This window comes from Oncorhynchus gorbuscha, linkage group LG19 (assembly GCF_021184085.1).
Source record: "Oncorhynchus gorbuscha isolate QuinsamMale2020 ecotype Even-year linkage group LG19, OgorEven_v1.0, whole genome shotgun sequence".
NCBI lineage: Eukaryota > Metazoa > Chordata > Actinopteri > Salmoniformes > Salmonidae > Oncorhynchus > Oncorhynchus gorbuscha.
This window is the reverse complement of record NC_060191.1, coordinates 34931713-34939734: the sequence shown is the minus strand read 5'-3', so window position 1 is coordinate 34939734 and position 8022 is coordinate 34931713.

Below are 8022 nucleotides of genomic sequence, written 5' to 3'. Positions count from 1 at the left end.
TTGAAGAGGGAGTAGGTACAGCATACCCCTAGGAGCATGAGGAGGCAGTTTGAGTGACCAAATACCCAGAGGGCCTCCACCCTTCTTTCCCATCCTCCTTGGTTGTTGTTGCCCCCAAGCCTGATATTGTGTGTTCTCTTCCTGTGGCACCATCGCATGAGGAAGCACAACATGGTGATGATCCTCTCCAGGAAGAGGTTGAAGAAGAGGATGGTGGCAGAGCATTCCAGCAGGCCATAGATTACCAGGAGGATTTTGCACTCTGTTGTGGATGGGGCCGTCATCCCAAAATCTGCCCGAGAGGGAATTGGAAAGAGAGAAAGAGAGACGGCGAGAGATAATTACATCTGTGAGAGAAATCACATTTCAGACATGATCTCTTTTATTATGTCTGGTCATTTTGATAAGACTCTTAAACTTAATCTCAGAAATAACACTATTCCAATCAGCCCTGTAGAAGTAATTGTTGGAGTCAAAGGTCCAAGAATGTCAGGATTGTGTGATTGTATTTCATCATCAAACATAAAGTTCAGAGCTTCTTAAATCATACAGCAAGAGGCTGTGTAGTCCACATGAGAACAGTGTGATTACTTGGGAAGGAGTCAAACCATCTCCCACGTCAAGAGCCAGAAAGGAAATATATTAAAGACTTATTGTATTGCTCACTTTCCTCTCGATTCTTGCCAAGTCACTGAAATTGTTTCTACCACAGTTCTGAGCTATTTTTTTGGGGCCGGGGGATAACCGGCGTAGGATCCGCTAACCGGGGGTATATCCTATTGCTTTCTTCAATCATCTACAAATCAGAGCCAGGAAGCTTACACAAAGCCAACCCTTGCCCCACTGCCTTGGGATGTGCAAAAAAAACACATTTACATTACAGGACAAATAAAAGCACCCCAGGGATAACCTTACGGGAGAGGAGATATACTTATTTAATCAGTCCCTATCTTCAGAATATTTGTAGGAATTTTTTACATTTTTTTTAGGAAGACTATAATTATAAAACTAGAACATGTTTGCAGTGTATACAATTGTTTACCCTGTAATTCCATACCGCCACTCTGGACAGCTTTGATTATTTGTTTATGTCCAATTTTCTTTCACATAGTAGTTCTGTTATCATGCATCAGGCTGGCCTCCCACCCAGCCAAGTAAAATAGTCAGCCTATATTTAAATTGTGCTGAAAGGATTACACCTTGATTTAAACAGTTGTTCAACAGTTGTAGTTTTTACAGTCTATGGTTTAGCCTTGTGCAGAGATCAGCTATCTCTTTATCTTTTAAAGCCAGGGGGCAGTATCCTGAATTCTGGATGACTGACGTTCCCAAGGTAAACTGCCTGTTACTCAGGCCCTGATGCTAGTATATGCATATAATTGGTAGCATTGGATAGAAAACTGTTAAAATAATGTCTGTGAGTATAACAGAACTGATATGGCAGGAAAAAACTCAAGGAGAATCCATCCAGATTTTTTTTTTTTGAGGCCACTGGCCATTTCAATGCAAGCCTATGGGATATTCAAAATAATTCCTCCCAGATTGAAGTTCCTATGGCTTCCACTAGATGTCAACAGTCTTTAGAAATGGTTTCAGGTTTGCTTTTTTGAAAAACAAATGAGTAGTTGAAGTTTTTCCAAGGTGTCTCTCATTAAAAAAGTTGTCTTGTTGCGCGCGTGAATGAGGTGCCAAGTCTTCGTTATTTATCTTCCCTATTGAACATAGTTTTCTCGGTCTTACATTTTATTGTTTATTTAGATATTAGAGTACCTGGAGATTAATTAGAAACTTGTTGACTTGTTTGGATAAAATTTACTGGTAACCTTTTGGATTTGTTTGTATGCATGTTGAACGAGTGGATTACTGAATCAAGCGACCCAACTAAACAGAGATTTTTGGGATATAAAGAAGGACTTTATCGAACAAAACAACCATTTGTTGTGTAGCTGGGACCCTTGTGATTGCAAATAGAGGAAGATCTTCAAAGGTAAGTGATTTATTTTATCGCTATTTGTGATTTTGTGACGCCTGTGCTGATTTGGAAAAGTATTTTGGTGTGGGGCATGGTCCTCAGATAATCGCATGGTATGCTTTTGCCGTAAAGCCTTTTTGAAATCTGACAACGCGGTTGGATTAACAAGAAGTTACGCTTATAAACGATGTAAGACACTTGTATTTTCATGAATGTTTAATATTACGATTTTTGTATTTTGAATTTCGAGCGCTACAATTTCACCAGATGTTGTCGTGGTGGGATGCTAGCAGGACACCTAGCCCAAAGAGGTTTTAACTCAATTGGGAGAGAGCATCAGCAAGGCTATCAAACAACAGTGAGTTAATGTCACATAGCTTTGATACAGACTGTATCCTGTCGATACATGCTTTGTGTGTTTGGTTAGCAAAGAAAATAATAATGATATCACAAGATATGTATAATTGAGTGCATTATATGAAGAAAAAAAATAGCAATTTTTACAATAAATTGAATATCTTAATTCACACCAAAATGCCTGAACATTCCTTATTGTCACGCCCTGGTCTTAGTATTTTGTGTTTTCTTTATTTATTTGGCCAGGCCAGGGTGTGACATGGGTTTATTTTGTGGTGTGTTTTTGTTTTGGGGTTTTAGTAGGTATCGGGATTGTGGCTTAGTAGGGTTGTCTAGAAAAGTCTATGGTTGCCTGAGGCGGTTCTCAGTCAGAGGCAGGTGATTATCGTTGTCTCTGATTGGGAACCATATTTAGGCAGCCATATTCTTTGAGTGTTTCGTGTGTGATTGTTCCTGTCTCTGTGTTTGTTGTCACCAGATCGGCTGTATAGGTTTTCACATTCCGTTTGTTGTTTTTGTATTGTTTGTTTTTCATCATTATTAAACATGTATGAAAATTACCACGCTGCATTTTGGTCCGACTCTCCTTCGCCGGAAGAAAACCGTTACAATTATTTGTCCATGCCAGCACCATGCTGTAATTAAGTCAATATCTGATGGATTAAACAAGTTTAAAAGTTTGGAGTATTTTCATCCAATATCCAACTGCTGCATTTACAGTGCATTCGGAAAGTATTCAGACCCATTCGCTTTTCAACATTTTGTTACATTACAGACTTATTCTAAAATTGATTAAATACATTTTTTTCCTCATCAATCTAAACAAAATACCTCATAATGACCAAGTGAAAACAGGGTTTTGGAATGTTTTTATAATTTATTTTTTAGAAAGAATACCTTTAGATAAGTATTCAGACCCTTCACTATGAGACTCAAATTGAGCTCAGGTGCCTCCTGAGATCATCCTTGAGATGTTTCTACAACTTGATTGGAGTCCACCTGTTGTAAATTCAATTGATTGGACATGGTTTGGAAAGTCGCACACCTGTCTATATAAGGTCCCACAGGTGACAGTGCATGTCAGAGCAAAAACCAAGCCAAGAGGTTGAAGGAATTATCAGTGACCTCCACGACAGGATTGTGTCGAGACACATATCTGGGGAAGGGTACCAAAAAATGACTTGTTGTGCACTCTCCTCACACAATAGCATGCTATGATTTCACTGTATTAGTTACTGTAAATTGGACAGTGCAGTTAGATAAACAAGAATGTAAGCTTTCTGCCCATATAAGACATGTCTATGTCCTGGGAAATGTTCTTCTTACTTACAACGTCATGCTAATCACATTAGCGCACGTTGGCTCAACCATCCCGATGGAGGGACACCGATCCGGTAGAGGTTTTAACTTACTCTGCTAATTGATGAAGACAAAAGGCCCAGTGCCCTGGAATGTTTTTGCATTGATTCATTTCTGGAACAAGCGTCAAAGGCATCCTATAGGAGTAGGTGAGCATGTAATGACCTTCTGCTTCCCCATATTTTTTATTTTATTTAACCTTTATTTTATCAGGGAGTCATACTGAGACTAAAATCTCTTTTACAGATGAGCCCTGAATTACATACATAACAGAAAATACAAAAATGTAAATATAAGCAGAAAAAACAAGGTCCTAAATCAACTTTTTGAATTGTCCTAGAGGCAACAAAACAAAACATTTAAGAACATTTTGAAAACCTAAAGCTGATTTATCTAACTCAGTAGAGACCAAATGAAGTTCCAGAGTTAGCCATCCCTGAGACCAGGTGTGTCATGTTTTGTCCTGTCGGTTCCTTGTCTAGAATTCACCGTGCTGTGTTTGTGTATCGCCCTGTCGTGTCGTGTTTTCCTCAGATGCTGCGTGGTGAGCAGGTGTCTGAGTCTGTCTGGTTCAAGTGCCTTCCCGAGGCAACCTGCTGTTCACCTGCTGTTCAAGATCGAGTCTCAGTTTGTCCTCGTCATTTCGAGTGAAAGTTGTGTTTTTTGTTTGTATTTACTTTACTGGATTAAAGACTCTGTTTTCGCCAAGTCGCTTTTGGGTCCTCTTTCACCTGCATGACAGAAGGAACCGACCAAGGAATGGACCCAGCGACTTCAGACGCTCGTTACACTGCCGTCGAGATCCAAGGAGCCATGCTCGGCAGACACGAGCAGGAATTGTCTGCTGCTCGCCATGCCGTGGAGAACCTGGCCGCTCAGGTTTCCGACCTCTCTGGACAGTTCCAGAGTCTACGTCTCGTGCCACCTGTTACTTCCTGGCCTGCCGAGCCTCCAGAACCTAGGGTTAATAACCCACCTTGCTACTCCGGGCAGCCCACTGAGTGCCGCTCCTTTCTCACGCAGTGTGAGATTGTGTTCTCTCTCCAACCCAACACATACTCTAGAGAGAGAGCTCGGGTTGCTTACGTCATTTCACTCCTTACTGGCCGGGCTCGAGAATGGGGCACAGCTATCTGGGAGGCAAGGGCTGATTGCTCTAACAAGTTCCAGAACTTTAAAGAGGAGATGATTCGGGTTTTTGACCGTTCAGTTTTTGGTAGGGAGGCTTCTAGGGCCCTGGCTTCCTTATGCCAAGGTGAACGGTCCATAACGGATTATTCTATTGAGTTTCGCACTCTTGCTGCCTCTAGTGAGTGGAACGAGCCGGCGCTGCTCGCTCGTTTTCTGGAGGGACTCCACGCAGTGGTTAAGGATGAGATTCTCTCCCGGGAGGTTCCTTCAGATGTGGACTCTTTGATTGCTCTCGCCATCCGCATAGAACGACGGGTAGATCTTCGTCACCGGGCTCGTGGAAGAGAGCTCGCATCAACGGTGTTTCCCTGCTCCGCATCGCAACCATCTCCCTCCTCTGGCTCAGAGTCTGAGCCCATGCAGCTGGGAGGATTCGCATCTCGACTAAGGAGAGGGAACGGAGGATCACCAACCGCCTGTGCCTCTATTGCGGAGTTGCTGGACATTTTGTTAATTCATGTCCAGTAAAAGCCAGAGCTCATCTGTAAGCGGAGGGCTACAGGTGAGCGCAACTACTCAAGTCTCTCCATCAAGATCCTGTACTACTTTGTCGGTCCATCTACGCTGGACCGGTTCGGGTGCTACATGTAGTGCCTTGATAGACTCTGGGGCTGAGGTTGTTTCATGGACGAAGCATGGGTTCGGAAACATGACATTCCTTTCAGAGAGTTAGAGAAGCCTACGCCCATGTTCGCCTTAGATGGTAGTCATCTTCCCAGTATCAGATTTGAGACACTACCTTTAACCCTCACAGTATCTGGTAACCACAGTGAGACTATTTCTTTTTGATTTTTCGTTCACCGTTTACACCTGTTGTTTTGGGTCATCCCTGGCTAGTATGTCATAATCCTTCTATTAATTGGTCTAGTAATTCTATCCTATCCTGGAACGTTTCTTGTCATGTGAAGTGTTTAATGTCTGCCATCCCTCCCGTTTCTTCTGTCCCTACTTCTCAGGAGGAACCTGGCGATTTGACAGGAGTGCCGGAGGAATATCATGATCTGCGCACGGTCTTCAGTCGGTCCCGAGCCAACTCCCCTTCCTCCTCACCGGTCGTATGATTGTAGTATTGATCTCCTTCCGGGGACCACTCCTCCTCGGGGTAGACTATACTCTCTGTCGGCTCCCGAACGTAAGGCTCTCGAGGATTATTTGTCTGTGTCTCTTGGCGCCGGTACCATAGTGCCTTCTTCCTCTCCGGCCGGGGCGGGGTTCTTTTTGTTAAGAAGGGACGGTACTCTGCGCCCCTGCGTGGATTATCGAGGCTGAATGACATAACGGTTAAGAATCGTTATCCGCTTCCCCTATGTCATCAGCCTTCGAGATTCTGCAGGAGCCAGGTGCTTTACTAAGTTGGACCTTCGTAACGCTTACCATCTCGTGCGCATCAGAGAGGGGACGAGTGGAAAACGGCGTTTAACACTCCGTTAGGGCATTTTGAGTACCGGGTTCTGCCGTTTGGTCTCGCCAATGCGCCAGCTGTTTTTCAGGCATTAGTTAATGATGTTCTGAGAGACATGCTGAACATCTTTGTTTTTGTCTATCTTGACGATATCCTGATTTTTCTCCGTCACTCGAGATTCATGTTCAGCACGTTCGACGTGTTCTACAGCGCCTTTTAGAGAATTGTCTCTACGTAAAGTCTGAGAAGTGCTCTTTTCATGTCTCCTCCGTTACTTTTCTCGGTTCCGTTATTTCCGCTGAAGGCATTCAGATGGATTCCGCTAAGGTCCAAGCTGTCAGTGATTGGCCCGTTCCAGGTCACGTGTCGAGTTGCAGCGCTTTTTAGGTTTCGCTAATTTCTATCGGCGTTTCATTCGTAATTTCGGTCAAGTTGCTGCCCCTCTCACAGCTCTTACTTCTGTCAAGACGTGTTTTAAGTGGTCCGGTTCCGCCCAGGGAGCTTTTGATCTTCTAAAAGAACGTTTTACGTCCGCTCCTATCCTCGTTACTCCTGACGTCACTAGACAATTCATTGTCGAGGTTGGCCTTCAGAGGTAGGCGTGGGAGCCATTCTATCCCAGCGCTTCCAGTCTGACGATAAGGTTCATCCTTGCGCTTATTTTTCTCATCGCCTGTCGCCATCTGAGCGCAACTATGATGTGGGTAACCGTGAACTGCTCGCCATCCGCTTAGCCCTAGGCGAATGGCGACAGTGGTTGGAGGGGCGACCGTTCCTTTTGTCGTTTGGACAGACCATAAGAACCTTGAGTACATCCGTTCTGCCAAACGACTTAATGCCCGTCAAGCTCGTTGGGCGTTGTTTTTCGCTCGTTTCGAGTTTGTGATTTCTTACCGTCCGGGTAGCAAGAACACCAAGCCTGATGCCTTATCCCGTCTGTTTAGTTCTTCTGTGGCTTCTACTGATCCCGAGGGGATTCTTCCTTATGGGCGTGTTGTCGGGTTAACAGTCTGGGGAATTGAAAGACAGGTTAAGCAAGCACTCACGCACACTGCGTCGCCGCGCGCTTGTCCTAGTAACCTCCTTTTCGTTCCTGTTTCCACTCGTCTGGCTGTTCTTCAGTGGGCTCACTCTGCCAAGTTAGCTGGTCATCCCGGTGTTCGAGGCACTCTTGCGTCTATTCGCCAGCGCTTTTGGTGGCCGACTCAGGAGCGTGACACGCGCCGTTTCGTGGCTGCTTGTTCGGACTGCGCGCAGACTAAGTCGGGTAACTCTCCTCCTGCCGGTCGTCTCAGACCGCTCCCCATTCCTTCTCGACCATGGTCTCACATCGCCCTAGACTTCATTACAGGTCTGCCTTTGTCTGCGGGGAAGACTGTGATTCTTACGGTTGTCGATAGGTTCTCTAAGGCGGCACATTTCATTCCCCTCGCTAAACTTCCTTCCGCTAAGGAGACGGCACAAATCATTATCGAGAATGTATTCAGAAATCATGGCCTCCCGTTAGACGCCGTTTCAGACAGAGGCCCGCAATTCACGTCACAGTTTTGGAGGGAGTTCTGTCGTTTGATTGGTGCGTCCGTCAGTCTCTCTTCCGGGTTTCATCCCCAGTCTAACGGTCAAGCAGAGGGGCCAATCAGACGATTGGTCGCATACTACGCAGCCTTTCTTTCAGAAACCCTGCGTCTTGGGCAGAACAGCTCCCTGGGCAGAATACGCTCACAATTCGCTTCCTTCGTCT